The 16,613-nt window shown below is 43.6% G+C and overlaps 1 protein-coding gene across 2 annotated transcripts in view; it reads right to left on the reverse strand.

Moving 5' to 3' along the window:
- The window catches only part of SPAG6 (sperm associated antigen 6), a 251,931-nt gene that overhangs the window by 183,980 nt on the left and 51,338 nt on the right, over positions 1-16,613 (reverse strand). The window contains exon 1 of one of the 2 annotated variants that reach the window (XM_073581814.1): positions 16,092-16,173. The exons of the other annotated variant lie outside the window; for it this stretch is intronic. The gene's annotated coding sequence lies outside the window, so the exon portion shown is untranslated. Of the gene's footprint in view, positions 1-16,091; positions 16,174-16,613 lie in introns of those variants that run through there. 2 annotated transcript variants of the gene reach the window in all.

A 16,613-nucleotide genomic window follows, 5' to 3' on the forward strand; every position in this document is an offset into this window, starting at 1 on the left:
CAAGCTGCAAGTTGCCAGAGGAGGAAAACACAGTGAGTAGTGGCTATACTGGAGGTTCTAGACTCTGGAAAGCCTTGGTCCCAGAAGGGATTAGAATAGCAGGAAGTTACACTGAGTCACAGCAGAGTGAAGAATAACTCCCATTCTGCAGAGCAGACTGTAGCCTGGTGAGAGTTGTAATATTTCCTCTGAACTGCACCTGAACTACAGTAAATGATAAAGTGACTTTCCTTGTCTCCTGCCTGATTACTCAGTGCCCTCTACTTCCATCACAATCTCTGGGGGTCGGCCTTGGTTGGAGAGGGTTAAACATCTGCACTGCCATCACCATCTACTCCCCCAGGGATCATCTGCAGTGCTGGCTATACTACAGTCGAACACTCCAACTGGCGTCACAAATTACTACATAAACTTTATCCCTAATCAATACTCCCCTTTTACATGACCACCTGGGCCATGGACCGGGTCACTGCCACTGTGACACATCCCTTTAAGATGACCGGCCCGGTACCGAGTATCCCACGGCCTCTGGGGCGCGTCAGTAACATTTGTCAACGTACTCATATGTGTCTAGGAAAACAGCTCAGTGCATAAATTTAAAGGGGGTATTCCAAAAACATCATTTATTATAGGATAGTGAAAAATGCACGATCGGTGGGGGTTACACCACGGAATCCCCTCTCAATCAAAACAAGAATGGGAGTGCCATGCCCCCCTGTGAGAATGGTCACGCATGTGCACCATTGCTTCATTCACACGGTATTTTAGGATCCTTCTTCACTGACAGATATTTCAGGGGAACTGACAGACCCTTTTTAAATACCAACCAAAAAATGCAAAGACAAAAGAGTGAGAGAAGAATACATATTGTTAATTGGTGACGTCTAATATAAATAATAATATATCATTGGGACACAAAATCAGAACTTTTCTAATGATACTGATATAATTCAAAACAGTGACATAAAGAGGACAAGGGGATTTCTGGGTCAATTTATCACATCTTGATTCCTGCTTAAATATTACTGTCGATCCTGTGGCCTACTCTGACTTTTGTATTACGCGACAGCACTCAACTGTACTAACGCAAAATCCTAAATTCTTTTTTACAATCTGCTCTAAAACAATATAGTCATATGTTGGAGGTTCCAACAACGCTTTTTTAATATACGGGAAAAAGAAAAAAAAAAAAGTAGGTCCAATAAACCTTAAATACAAATTAGACATTTACATCAGAAATATTGCTTTCTATTTATAAATAAGCTTATACACATATATTGTCATTATATAGCCCTCCCTAAACATAGGGACACATATAGACAGAGAGCAATTTCAGAGTACGTAGTTATCAGAACAGTCAGGTTTTGGCAGATCTTAACCTCCGGAGGCCCATTAAATTGTAAATGTTAAATGTTGTCATCAATATCAGTTTAATAAGTAGGTCTGAATTTTACTTTCTATAAAGAAAAATAAAGATTATCACTGAACTCGGATTTGCATATCCAACAATACAGCAATTAATTCACTTCCTATTGCCGACTGATGTCAATTGCTATTTTCCTGTCTTTTTTTCAACAGTACTAACTATGTAACTATCCTGCATGACCTTAAGAAAGGCATGATTTATTGGTCCGCCTGGGATCCAGGCGCATGGAATTGCCGCTGCTGAACTCTTTAAAATGAAGGTTTCAATGTTGTGAGTAAAGTGGATGCAACAACTGCCACATAGCTCAAAAGAACAGCTGCCTCTTTAGAGCCAGCAGCCTCTCTCCTCCTCGCAGCTCAATAGATCAACTTCCCTTGTAAACTGTTATAATGTGCACAGTCTGCTGAAACAGCTTACAAGGCGAGGAGGAGACCAGAGAGCCAAGCGAGGGCTCCTATTGTAGGCCTCTGCGGGCAGACAGCGCTCTGTGCCTGTGTATGCCATGAGCCCCTGGATGGAGAATATGGATCGAGCAAGGGGAGCTAAGCAAATAACTTTTCTGTCTTCTTCAGGACTTTTTTAAAGGGGATATCCATGTTGATGCATCAAAGATACACATGAAGATGACATTAATGAAGTTTGTGATCTGAGACCATCATAAATTTCCACAATTAAAGGCCTGTAAAAGAACAAACAAACCCCTTTGACATCATCTAGAGATTTCTGTTCCTGAAAATCCAGTGCAACATTCCCTGAATAGTCCAATAGCTCTGAGTATTTCTAAACTCAAAATGTTTTGTCAAACTTCCAAAAAATGAAAATATGGGGGTCACTTCCCTGCACTCTAGGGGTTAACAGAGTCGCCCTGTTGGGCTCTTGGTCATGAATCCAACCAAGGTGGACATAAATATGGAGTTTTTATTTTGCCCCAGTGTACGTGTGGCCTTCCTCTGTTTTTCACCTAGGCTCCAAAAAACGTACTGATATGATGATGGACTGACGTAAGTGATGAAAAGTTATGTGCAGCGCTACAGAATACGTTGGCTCAGCATAAATAAAATTAAACTTAGCTGTGTCAGAGGGGTTCCTGCACTCTGTACAGAATAGAAAGGGATCGACAATACTGACAAACTGGATCTCCATTATGGTGCTGTGGTTTGAGCACACAGGACATGTGTCCCAAACCTCACCACAGTCTTCATCCCAACCCTAACCCATCTCTTCAACCTGTCACTAACAACTGGTGTTTTCCCCTCAAGCTTTAAACATGCCTCCATCACACCTATCCTCAAAAAGCCCTCTCTTGACCCATCCTCTGTATCTAGCTATCGCCCTATATCACTTCTCCCATACGCCTCCAAGCTACTGGAACAACACGTCTACCTTGAACTGTCCTCCCATCTCTCTTCTTGCTCCCTCTTCGACCGCTTACAATCTGGCTTCCGGTCACACCACTCCACTGAAACTGCCCTTACTAAGGTCACCAATGACCTCTTAACTGCCAAGAGCAAGCGACACTACTCTGTCCTCCTCCTCCTGGACCTGTCGGCTGCCTTTGACACAGTGGACCATTCCCTATTATTACAGACCCTCTCATCCCTCGGCATCACAGACTTGGCCCTCTCCTGGATCTCATCATACCTAACAGACCGGACATTCAGCGTCTCCCACTCACACACCACCTCCTCACCTCGCCCCCTATCTGTCGGAGTCCCACAAGGTTCAGTCCTTGGGCCCCTGCTGTTCTCTATTTACACCTTTGGCCTGGGACAGCTCATAGAATCTCATGGCTTTCAGTATCATCTTTATGCTGATGACACACAGATCTACATCTCTGGACCAGATATCACCTCCCTACTAACCAGAATCCCTCAATGTCTGTCCACTATTTCATCCTTCTTCTCCACTAGATATCTGAAACTCAACATGGACAAAACAGAATTCATCATCTTTCCCCCATCTCACGTGACCCCCCCACAAACCTATCAATTACAGTAAATGACTGCCCACTCTCCCCAGTCCCACAAGCTCGCTGCCTCTGAGTAATCCTTGACGCTGATCTCTCCTTCAAACCACATATCCAAGCCCTTTCCACTTCCTGCCGACTTCAACTCAAAAATATTTCACGCATCCGTTCATTCCTCACCCAAGAATCTGCAAAAACCCTAGTCCATGCCCTCATCATCTCTCGCCTTGACTACTGCAACCTCATGCTCTGTGGCCTCCCCTCAAACACTCTCGCACCCCTCCAATCTATTCTAAACTCTGCTGCCCGAGTAATCCACCTGTCCCCCCGCTATTCCCCAGCTTCTCCCCTCTGTCAATCCCTTCACTGGCTCCCAATTGCCCAGAGACTCCATTACAAAACCCTAACCATGACATACAAAGCAATCCACAACCTGTCTCCTCCATACATCTGTGACCTCGTCTCCCGGTACTTTCCTGCACGCAACCTCCGATCCTCACAAGATCTCCTTCTTTACTCCCCTCTTATCTCCTCTTCCCACAATCGCATACAAGATTTCTCTCGCGCATCACCCCTACTCTGGAACTCTCTACCACAACATATCAGACTCTCGCCTACCATCGAAACCTTCAAAAAGAGCCTGAAGACCCACCTCTTCCGACAAGCCTATAACCTGCAGTAACCACCGATCGACCAAACCGCTGCACGACCAGCTCTACCCTCGCCTACTGTATTATCACCCATCCCTTGAAGATTGTGAGCCCTCGCGGGCAGGGTCCTCTCTCCTCCTGTACCAGTTATGACTTGTATTGTTTAAGATTATTGTACTTGTTTTTATGTATACCCCTCCTCACATGTAAAGCGCCATGGAATAAATGGCGCTATAACAATAAATAATAATAATAATAATAATAATAATGTGTCTGGTTTGCATAAGGACAATGCCTCGCAAGTTGGCGAATTTGCATCACATTTATTCTGCCTCCAGTTAATAATCTTAATCAATAATAATCTTTATTTTTATATAGCGCTAACATATTCCGCAGCGCTTTACAGTTTGCACACATTATCATCACTGTCCCCGATGGGGCTCACAATCTACATTCCCTACCAGTATGTCTTTGGAATGTGGGAGGAAACCGGAGCACCCGGAGGAAACCCACGCAAACACGGGGAGAACATACAAACTCCTCGTAGATGTTGTCCTTGGTGGGATTCAAACCCAGGACTCCAGCGCTGCAAGGCTTCAGTGCTATCCACTGAGCCACCATGCTGCCTCCAGTTGCGATGTTTCGATCAAAAGAGATCTTTATCAAGCACTTATTTATTTCTGGTATTTGGATGTGTTCCGAGAAGGACTCCTTGGATATGACATGCGCTACACCCTTTGGGTAATGTGGACCCTACTGCTCGATGAGGTTCTGTGAATTTAATTTTGTATGACAAAATGTTTCTGGTTTGCTTTCCATGACCCTTATGCCAATTTCTTACCTTCTTGTGTGTCAACTATCCCGTTCCTCTGGAGAGCGGAGTCTAGCATTCACTCTTAGTATTTAATTTAAAAAAAGCACAAGACCCCTCTCTCCAAGTGACCATTGCCCGTTCCCTATTGTATCTACATGCTCTACCTCTTAATCTCTACAAATCCCTTTAATTATAGAAATCAGAATAACAGGTTTCACCAATAAGAGTGTGTCAAATGTACAATACAAAACATTTTTAATGGATTTCCAGTTTATGTATAACAGTCCCCAGTTTTCACAATACAAGCTGTGTACATTATTAAATACAGTTGTGCTCAAAAGTTTACATACGCCGGCAGAATTTTTGCTTTCTTGGCCTTAGGCCAACTTTTGATCAGGGTCATTTGGATGTTTTGGGTTGTCATCATGATTTAAAAAGAGAAAACACAGTAGTTTGACAATAAATGGCTTCACCCAACCACTAACCATGAGTGCAGAAAAAGTTTTGGTGTTATCATTCATAGTCTCTGAAAAAAGGCCAAGAAAGCAAAAATTCTGCTGGGGTATGTAAACTTTTGAGCACAACTGTAGATCTTTCACAACAGTTAAGACTGGTGTACTTGCTTTGAAAATACATGCAATACTGGTTGTATAATCATTTTTTTAAAGTTTTCCTACCAGATATTAAAATGAGCTCCAGCTGGACTCATGCTCATAAAATGTTTATTTTAGTATTGGAATTATGTAGCTATCATTGAGTGGACTTTTCCCAAATAAATACACCAGTCTTGTCAGATTTAAAAGATCTGGTAAATTATTAATGTAATATGACTTATGAAAATTGGTGGTAAGCCTAATTTAAGGAATAGATTTTAGGCTCCTTGCACTCCGCTCTCATCTAACAGAACACATCAGGTCTGTGCTCCACACACGTTTAACGGTTGTGGTTCTGATGACATGCTGGCTGAACTGCATTGTGATATCTCACAATATCCAAAGCAATGTTGGCCTAAGGGAACAAATGATATTGCATGTGAACACAAGATGATGTGCACCTGTCTTTTTGTGATCACAAAAAAAAAAATCCATCAGTCACATTTGAGTCCCTCCCTCTAGTGCTGACAAATACACCTCATATGAGATCACATAGCAACACCCTGCATGCAAGTTAACATTCATAAAGCCCTGGACTAAAAGTTATATACAGTATTTGACCAGGTGGTTGGGCTGAAAGGCCATGGGCAGCTTTCTTTTAATTTTTATTGATGGTCAATAGCTTCCAATTTGCAAAATCAAGAAACTTTTTCAATAACCCATGATCTTGCTGTTGTAGAGCCTGTGTAACTTCTTTACATAGCTGATTGCTCTGCCACAGAATAGATCCAACAGCATAGACTCAGAAGTTTATCGCTGACTCCTGAATGTGAAAGCTCTTTTTGCTCTAGCACTCCTTTTTCTCCATTCACACTTGGGTCACAATTTCTATTTTTACAGGAATCAAATCCATTAAGACCTGTTTGATAGATCCTTTTTCCCTAATAAAAAAAATAGCAGCAGGAAAAGTTTTTACACAGCAGAGCCAAGATTGTAGGTGGTTGGTTGGTTCCCAAGTACTGAGGAAGGGCGTATAGATCTAGTCTAGAGGGGGAAATCACATGTGAATTGTACGAGTGCAGTGAGGACAGGAGAAGACAAGACCCCACTCTCCAAGTGCTGTTCCCTATTGTACCTGTACGCTACATCTCTTAATCTCTACAGGAGAAGACCCATATTACAAGGTAGAAGTGGTGAACACTCATTTCTCAGCATCAGTATCCCTCAGAAAAGGAGTCGCAGAAGAAAGGTTAAAGGAGTGCAGGGGTGAAGTTGTATATGCATTTTGATTGACAAACACCTTGCTGGTTTTAAACAGATATCAAATATAAAATAACATTAAGGCTGTGATGCTAAAAATCTAAAATTTAACTGTACTTTCAACAAGTTTTGCATAAATAAATAGTACATGCAAATATAAGAATCTTTGTAATGTATCTTATCCTAAAACTCTTCTTCTTGCCCTCACCCTGTCTCCTGAAATTGTCTTCCATTCTGTTGACCAGCTGAAATCAGGTGTCATGTGACTGACATTATACTCTATGGCAGTGATGGCGAACCTTTTAGAGACAGAGTGCCCAAACTGCAATCCAAAACCCACTTATTTTTCGCAAAGTGCCCTGAATACTGAGGTTTTAGATTAGAAAGACAATTTGTACATTAACCCGCTATAGAGTCAATATCAAAGAGCTTATAAGCGCTGCACTCCAAGCCCAAGATACTAGCCACCAATTTTAGTGAAGGTCTGTTCTTGAGGATGGAGAGGATTTTAAATCAAAAGTAAAATTGCAAAGTTTTTTTTACAACCTCTTTGCAACTGTAACCCTTTATCATGTTGAGAACAAACCCTTTAATTCAGGGATATCAAACTCAAATACAGTGGGTATGGAAAGTATTCAGACCCCTTTAAATTTTTCACTCTTTGTTTCATTGCAGCCATTTGGTAAATTCAAAAAAGTACATTTTTTTTCTCATTAATGTACACACTGCACCCCATAGAAATGTAGACATTTTTGCAAATTTTTAAAAAAAGAAAAACTGAAATATCACATGGTCATAAGCATTCAGACCCTTTGCTCAGTATTGAGGAGAAGCACTTTTTGAGCTAGTACAGCCATGAGTCTTCTTGGGAATGATGCAACAAGTTTTTCACCCCTGGATTTGGGGATCCTCTACCATTCTTCCTTGCAGATCCTCCCCAGTTCCGTCAGGTTGGATGGTGAACGTTGGTGGACAGCCATTTTCAGGTCTCTCCAGAGATGCTCAATTGGGTTTAGGTCAGGGCTCTGGCTGGGCCAGTCAGGAATGGTCACAAGGTTGTTCTGAAGCCGGTCCTTTGTTATTTTAGCTGTGTTCTTAGGGTCATTGTCTTGTTGGAAGGTGAACCTTCGGCCACGTCTGAGGTCCAGAGCACTCTGGAAGAGGTTTTCATCCAGGATATCTCTGTACTTGGCCGCATTCATGTTTCCTTCAATGGCAACCAGTCATTCTGTCACTGCAGGTGAAAAACATCCCCACAGCATGATGCTGCCACCACCATGTTTCACTGTTGGGATTGTATTGGGCTGGTGATGAGCAGTGACTGGTTTTCTCCACACAAACCGCTTAGAACTATCACCAAAAAAGGTCTCTTTTGACGCTCCGCCGAACACAACATGTTGCATTTTGTTGCGGTCGGCGCAGCGTCAAAACGACATGCGGAGGCATCCACATACATTCGCATCGCCTGCGTACCCAATGTTAAAGATAGGTACGCAGGACGCATGCCGATGTAGGCGGAGCTGAATGGAAGAGGTGCGGCAGTGGGTGGGGCTTAACGGAAGAAGTGCACAGCCCTCCGCAGCTCTGCCCAACGGACGTGTGAATCCAGCCTTACTCTTTAATCATTCTAACTGATGAGCAATATTGCACAACCAAGAAAATAATGTGCAGAGTGCAATTCATTCAACGATGAACGTTTCTGTTTTATTCTGCAAACTGCATTAGATCCCCCAACACACACACACATAAAACAGAGGCCATTACGACATAGTCCCTATGACAACGAAAACATAGCCTGAATTTGTTTTTGTTGTCATAATGCCATAGAATTCACTCTCGCAGCTGCGTGTGCAGGGGTAGAACAATGTGCTCTTCTCTTATTAGTTCAAACATTTGGAAAAGTTCTGCTTTTGTTTGAATCAGAAACATAAAAACATCTAATAAAGGTGACATAGCAGCAAGTGCTAGACAGAATCACTTAAAGGGAATGTGTCATCAAAAAATGATCCATTGTTTACATTAGGCTATTGAGCAAGCACTACAATGCTCAGGTGCTCATTGCTCGAACTGAGCAATATAATGGGAGTCAACGGGAAAGCAAAGCCAAGCTTTTTTTCCAGCAGACCCTACAAAGAGGTCTGGGAGGGCAGTGAAAATGTTCAAATGGATGGAAAAAGTGCTGAATGTAAGGAGAACAGCATGGGGAAGACCCCTGAAAGCATCTCTGACATTCAGATCTCTGCTGAGAACAATGGTGTCACACTTTTACTCCACTTTAAGGAGTGACAATAGAGCATTCCAGGTCGTCGGCTATGAGCATTTTATTTGGTTATGCGCCTTTAGCTATACTGTTTGGTGGTATTAGCGTCTCTTGACACTTTATAGGCTGATTGAAGGTTTTTCTTTAACCATACACGGAGCCCTTTACACATCACATGAGATATGTGTTACAGGATGAAGTAGGGCGGCACCTTACCCATAACACTGGTCTACACCTGATTAGCTCATGACTGTCTTTGTTTACTCTTTGGTTTACGTGTATACATTGCATATTTGGGCACTGTGCATTATTATACCTGATAAAGTGAATATTTTGTCAGTAGGGCCCTTTTCTGAGATCACTACCGTTGTTTCTTGTAAACATGGTTTTTTATATGGTTTTAATGTGTTTTTGTTTTCTTGTACACTCATAAAGTATGGAATTTTATTTGATACATTGTTTCTGATTTGATGTTCTCTATTTACTGTGACAGGTCTCTTTTTCATGTGCTGGCTTTGTACATTTGATGTGTTTATAGGTTGAGCACCTTAATGTATATTGACTCTAACATTGATGGTGCCCTCCGTTTGTTTTCTATTGATTCAAAATAAAAAATATATATTTTACATTTATTTTGTTGGATACACTTTTTGTCTAGTGGCTCAATTCCACAATTGACTTGGATGATACATATAGGTCGAAGTGTCTAGCAATCATTTCACATGTCTTGGACACATTAGTATTAAGTAATGTGTGCACACAGCCTAAATGTTTTAACAAGTTATTTTCGGGTTTTAAAAAATTGTTATATGAATGTACTCAAGCATATGTAATACCCTATGGATGAGCAATATAATACCAATAGATGTTGAACAATTTTTTGGAGACTTTTATGGCAACAAAATGTACCCATGAAGATGTTAAACCCTATAGGTAAGCAAAATGATACTGATAAATTTGAAACAAGTTTTTTGAGGGTTATATAGCAACTAAATGTACTCCAGACCAATGAATATGTCACGCTCGTGCCTTGTCAGATTGGCGCTATCCGGGGGGTTGTGGCCCCACTGTACCACAAACCAGACTACCCTGGAAAACGTGACGATGACAGCTACCTCGGTCTTCGCTGGAGCCTCTGATGGTGAGGTCAGGCTTGTGCGGCAGGTAGCTGCCAGGTGCCACTCCAGGGTGGTGTCTGGCTGTGGCTGCTGATCCCACTAGGGGACAAGACACCTGGATAGGTGCAACTGACAGGCAGGCACGGCTGAGACACAGGGCAGGCAGGCACGGCTGAGACACAGGGCAGGCAGGCACGGCTGAGACACAGGGCAGGCAGGCACGGCTGAGACACAGGGCAGGCAGGCACGGCTGAGACACAGGGCAAGCAGGCACGGCTGAGACACTGGGCAAGCAGGTACGGCTGAGACACTGGGCAGGTGTGGTATGTGAAAGAACAGATAGAGACCTGCTCACACAGCAGGTGTAGGTACTGGAGCAGGCTGGAAGGAGAGGAGTATGACGGAACAGGTTTGGACCTGTTCACACAGGAGGTGCAGGTAAGGGTACTGATAGGAGGGAGTGGAGTATGACGGGGCAGGTTTGGACCTGTTCACACAGGAGGAGAGCTGCAAGGGTATAGAGCCGCAAGGGTACAGAGCAGGCAGAGCTTGCAAGGGTACAGAGCAGGCAGAGTTTGCAAGGAAGCAGAGCAGGCAGAGCTTGCAAGGGTGCTGAGCAGGCAGAGCTTGCAAGGGTGCTGAGCAGGCAGAGCTTGCAAGGGTGCTGAGCAGGCAGAGCTTGCAAGGGTGCTGAGCAGGCAGAGCTTGCAAGGGTGCTGAGCAGGCAGAGCTTGCAAGGGTGCAGAGCAGGCAGAGCTTGCAAGGGTGCAGAGCAGGCAGAGCTTGCAAGGGTGCAGAGCAGGCAGAGCTTGCAAGGGTGCAGAGCTTGCAAGGGTGCAGAGCAGGCAGAGCTTGCAAGGGTGCAGAGCAGGCAAAGCTTGCAAGGGTGCAGAGCATTGCAGAGCTTGCAAGGGTGCAGAGCATTGCAGAGCTTGCAAGGGTGCAGAGCAGGCAGAGCTTGCAAGGGTGCAGAGCAGGCAGAGCTTGCAAGGGTGCAGAGCTTGCAAGGGTGCAGAGCAGGCAGAGCTTGCAAGGGTGCAGAGCACAGACAGGGAGGACAAAAGGAAATAAGCCAAAGACAAGGAGACAGGGAGACAAAGGTAGGACAGAGTTCAGACAGGGAAACAGTACAAGACAAGGTACAGGGACCAAAGTATACTCAGATACAAAGCAAGGCTTAGACTAAGACAAGACAAGGCAAGGAGTAATAGCACAGGGACCAGGATATTCAGCCTCCTGGAGGGCGGATAGTGAAATACTAGGCAAAGCTAGGCGTAAAGCCTCCAGAGAAGGCGAGACATAGGACAGGGCCTGGCTTGCTCAGCAGCAAGAAACTAACTGAGTTAACAAATTGCACAGGCAGAGTCCATTGGGAGCAGCTGCCCTAAATACTAGAGGACTCTTGGTGGTTGGCCAGGGACCCATCAGGTAGGTGCACACTGATTCCATAAGAACCAGAGAGTTCTGGTGCCGCCCCCCTATACACACAGCCAAGAAACATGCAGAGAGGAGACAAGAGGCACAGAACATGGAGCTGGCAGCAGACAGAAATCACAGCATGGCCTGGAGCAGTGAGCAACTTGGTGTGTGGGGGATGGGAGGCCATGCAGCGATGCCAGCAGGGTTGTTACAGAATAGTGTACAGGTAAGGATTATAATACCAATAAATTTTTAACACTTTTTTTAACACATTTTTGGAGGCTTATATAACACTGAAAGCTACCCAAGAATATATAAAAGTCTATGGATAAGCAATATAAGGCCGGGATCACACATGCGAGAAACACGGCCGAGTCTCGCATGGTAATACCCGGCACTGCCGCCGACACTTGGGAGCGGAGTGTGCGGCTGCATGTATAGTTATGCAGCCGCACGCTCCGATCAGAGTGTCGGCGGCAGTGCCAGGTATTAACATGCGAGACTCGTCCGTATTCCCCGCATGTGTGATCCAGGCCTTATACTGATACATTTTGTAAAGAAGTTTTGGGAGGTTTATATACCAACGAAATGTATTCAAGACCACAGAATAGTCTATGGATGATCAATCTAATACCGATAAAATTTTGAACAATTTTTTTACGCTGGTATAGAAACAAAATACCCTATGGATTAGCAATATAAAACCAATAAATTTTGAACATGGTTTTTGAGAGTTATAAACCAAGGAAATGTACTCTAGACCACGGAATAGCATATGGGTGATCAATATAATAATGATAAAATTTTGAACACTATTTTTTCAGGGTTATATATCAACGTAATGTACCCATGAACACGCAATACTGTATGGCTTAGAAACGTAACCCAGCAAAATTTGTAAACTTTTTTTTAGTGTTATATATCACAAAGATGTACCACAGAACATGGAGGTGCGTATGGGTAAGAAATGTTAAGAAACCAGCAAAATTTTCAAACACTTTTTCTACTGTTACATACCACCAAAATGTGACAGAAAGCACGTAATACTGTATGGATGAGTAATTTAATCCTGAACTATTTTTCTATGCTTTTTGCAAGTTTTACATACAAAGGTAATACAACAATAACCGTGCTAAACTGTATGGATGAGTCATAGAATACTTAAAAAAAATTTGAACTAAAATATTTTGAGAGTGTAGTTGAACGGTATAAATGCCCCACAAAAGAAATTAATGAATTGCTGTTTTTGTACATTTGAAGGTGCCTGATGATGCAAGTCAGAATATGCAAGGATAGGTGCAGGGCAGGAGGCATCTGCTCCAGTATTTTGGACAGGGGATTGGGAAGCAACTAGCACAGGAGAAGAAGCAATTGTGTCACCCTATGGCACTAATTGTGGACCTAGGCGTTCGGCCTACAGAGTAGAGTTCTTAGATGACATGTGCCTCACCATGATGGTGGTTGTTAGATTCTTAGTGGTCAGACTCTGCTGATCTTTGCATGGCACAGGTTGCAAATGGCCATTTTGTTTGTCTCAGAACTCTCTTTAAAAAAGTCCCAGACTGGGGAACACCTAACTCTTTAACGGAGATATTCAGTATTGTCTGTGCTCTGTGGAACAGTTGCCCGCCTTCTCTCTTTGGTCACCCCACTGCCTCTTCCTATCTGTTTCGGCACTGCTGATCTCTCTCCCTCAGCGCTGCTGGCATCGCACTGCATGCCAACTTCTCAGGTTGGTTTGGTGACTTCATCATCCACCACCGTACCCTGGTCCTCCAGACTTTGTGAATTAACAACAAGACTTAGGCTGGGGTCACACTGTATTTTAGCAGTCCATTTAATGGTTGCGTTTCAACATGGCATAACACGATGTAACGCTGTAGGAGTCAGGGTCCTGCGTCTGCTCTGCAGGAATCCAGAACCTTACATTCTGCGGTCTCTTTCTCTTTATCTACCACAGAGGAGATTGCCTTGCAGCTAATCTCTCCAGGGGCTAAGACCCTCTGTCCTCCTAGTGAGCATGCTCATGAGACGGTTTCCCATTGGAGATCGGGAGTCATGTGCTCAGGTCCTGCTCCAGAACTCATTGGTCCATCTCGGAGATCTGGAAGCTTCCGGAAGGTAACGGCTGCTATAAAAAGCGCGCATGGCCGTTCCGCCATGCGCTAATATAGACTATACTGCTATGTGTGAATGGTGATGGATGTATGATTCTGGTGACTGACTTATTATGAAACCCCTTCCCTCGGATATTACGCATGTGGTTAGGGAATTAGTTCAGTAGTCTGCGCCAGTCTGTGGAAAGCCTTAGGCCACTGTGCACACCACACCTCTGCGCTAGCGTCCGACATAGCGCCTGCTTTGTAGCTGTGTCGTCCAGCGGCAGTGTCCTGCACCGCGCTGCAGTAGCGACACCGCACACATGGTAGGTCTAGACGGACGCAGCCCCTCTGTCTTAGTTCCTGCTCCTGTGACCTTATACCGTGTGTGCATTTATCTAAGGCCTGTGACTAAAAGGCTCAGCCTTTTTGTATGTTTTTGTTGCGGCGCCTCTGTCTGAACAGAGCCCGCTCTGTGCACTTCGGGTGAAGTTGAACCCGTGCGCATTATATCGCCATATTGCTCGTCTCCCATTACTCAGCAGCGGTTGCAACACCTACTGCACGGTGGACCCCGAGCAGCGAACGCACTTTATTATTATTTTCCATTAACGCTGCCATTCACTTCCATTTAGGAGCGCATTGCTAGCGCATGCCATAAATCGGCATGCGCTAGCGATGTGCCGTCATTCTGTGACGGACCCTTGGACGTGGGCTGCAGCGTCCAGGGGTCCGTCACTGCTAGCGCAGATGAAGCATCTGTGCTAGCGGGCTCACATAACGCAATCGCGTTATGTGAGTAGTGTTAATGCAGGCCGTCAATGCTATCCGTTGAACGAACTGCATTAACGCTATGTGAACCTGTCGTTAGCGGCAACTGTGACTCATCATCTTCCCTACTTATCCAAAAATTTGCCGTTCCCCACCGCCATGTTCTTGAGCTGCTCTAAGGTTTGTGCATCACTAAACAGCATGTCCTCCTGTCCCTCTTGCAGCCTGCAGATTGAGAAACCACAATCAAGAAATTATGTTATAAATAGCTCCCTGGAGTCTCTTAGTGTAGGATCACTAGTCTCCTGGGACTCAAAATGGTGGGAGGAAGGAGGATCAGGGTGAGAATTAAGTGATCCAGACTTTAGGCTGGTGAGACTGGACCATGTGGAAGACTGGGTGGTGCCGCCAAGCCTACTGGAAGCATTACCTGCTATCCAACTGACCACCTGTTCGCACTGCTCTAGCTTCAGAAGTGGTGTACCATGCCTCCCTGCAAAATGGGATAGGAATATGTGTTGTGGATAGGCATGTTTTTCGTGCTCCGGCAACAGGCGTAGTCACACCTGCCCCACTTCTTCGGCATCTGCGTGCACCATCATAAGCATTTCCATTTCCCAGTCTCTTAATGCACGCCTTGCACATTTTGTAGTTGCTAGGTCTCTTGAAACCAAGTTTATTTTTAATAAAAGAAAAAACTGGTCACCTGCAGCAATCAAAGCGGTTTTTGTGAGTTTACTGCACAGTAATGTAACAGAAGTGTATGGATGACAATCAAATTCAGTCCAGGAAAATGTATCAATGAGTTTTCTCAGTTTTAGAGATCAAAGAAATGTTCACAGACCATTTCTTTGATCTCTAAAACTGAGAAAATGCATTGATACATTCTGTATGTCTGAGAAATGGAACCCTACAAAATTTTTAAAAGCTTTTTAGCAGTTTTAGATATTACAGATATTTACTCCACATTATGGAAGTGTATGGCTGAGAAATGTAACCCAAAAGGGACCTCAAAAGCACGTAATACTTGATAGATCAAATATATTCAATTTTTTCATCCCCCCCACAAAAAAAAACCGCAGCTATATATTTGCCAATGGACTGCTCAAGCCTAATCCCGGTCTACAGAATGGATTCCTGCTCCTCCGACTCTCCCTCCCTAGGCTCAATGCAGATTGTATGTGCTGCAAATGTATAGCCTTTAGAAGGGTTGTTAGTATGATGGCTCAGCTTCAGCACCAGTATTTACACTGCAGACCTCCGATTTATTAAAATGAGCAGTCATTTTTCCATTTATTCCCTGTGTACAGGCAGTGACCTCTTCGTCTGGGATAAGGTTCTCCTGAGGAAGTCAGCTTTCTATCCTGTTATGAACATTAGACAGGTGCAAAGAGAGCAAATGTTTTTCATTAACCTTTAACCTTCTTTTATGCATTTTTTCCCCCAAAACTGCAGAAAAAGCTGCAATAAAAAAATCCCCAAAACTTATGTATGCAAAACTTAACACTCCATCCGGATGTAAACTACATAATACATTCACTTGTGTGAACCCCCCCCTTCCACTCCATCAACTAAAGAAAAATATACATGCAATAAAAAAAACTGCAAGTTCATGTAACTGTATAACATGTGCAAACTGAGCACTAATTACCAGGTGTGAACCTGGATAAATAGGAAATAACATTACATAGTGCATGAATATTGTCAATAATTACCATAATTTTGGGAGGTTACAACTTAGTATCTGACCTCGCACTTGTGCTCTGTGCAGCGCTGAGGCAGCACTGCTACACAGCGTAGTCACCAGCAACGTCAGACTCAATTGGAGGGTTTCAGCATTCAAAGCCACTACTAATTACTAGTAGCATGTGTTCTAGATCAAACACAAAGTGCAGACAGATGTCTGCTGCCTGATCTGTGTGTTCAGCTCAGAAGGGCATCTATACAGTCTAATCCATTTCTAGCCTCGTGAAGACTTCCTGTCAAATGCAGCCATATGCAAATACATTCAAAAGTCTGCTAGGATCTGGATCCAGATTTCCTCATTATGTTGAAGCTTAGGTTCACACTCTCAAATTTTGACACCTTTTTTTTGTCCCTAAGTGCATGAAATTTGATAGGAAAATTCTGACAATTATTTCATACATTTTGAAATCTAAACTATTACTATACACCCCAAAAAAAAAGTTTATATAAAAAAAGTTTATTTCCTTTTTTTTTTTGCATTGAAGAAACAA

Source organism: Dendrobates tinctorius, unplaced genomic scaffold (assembly GCF_039654945.1).
Source record: "Dendrobates tinctorius isolate UK_male_01 unplaced genomic scaffold, ASM3965494v1 ptg000070l, whole genome shotgun sequence".
Lineage (NCBI taxonomy): Eukaryota > Metazoa > Chordata > Amphibia > Anura > Dendrobatidae > Dendrobates > Dendrobates tinctorius.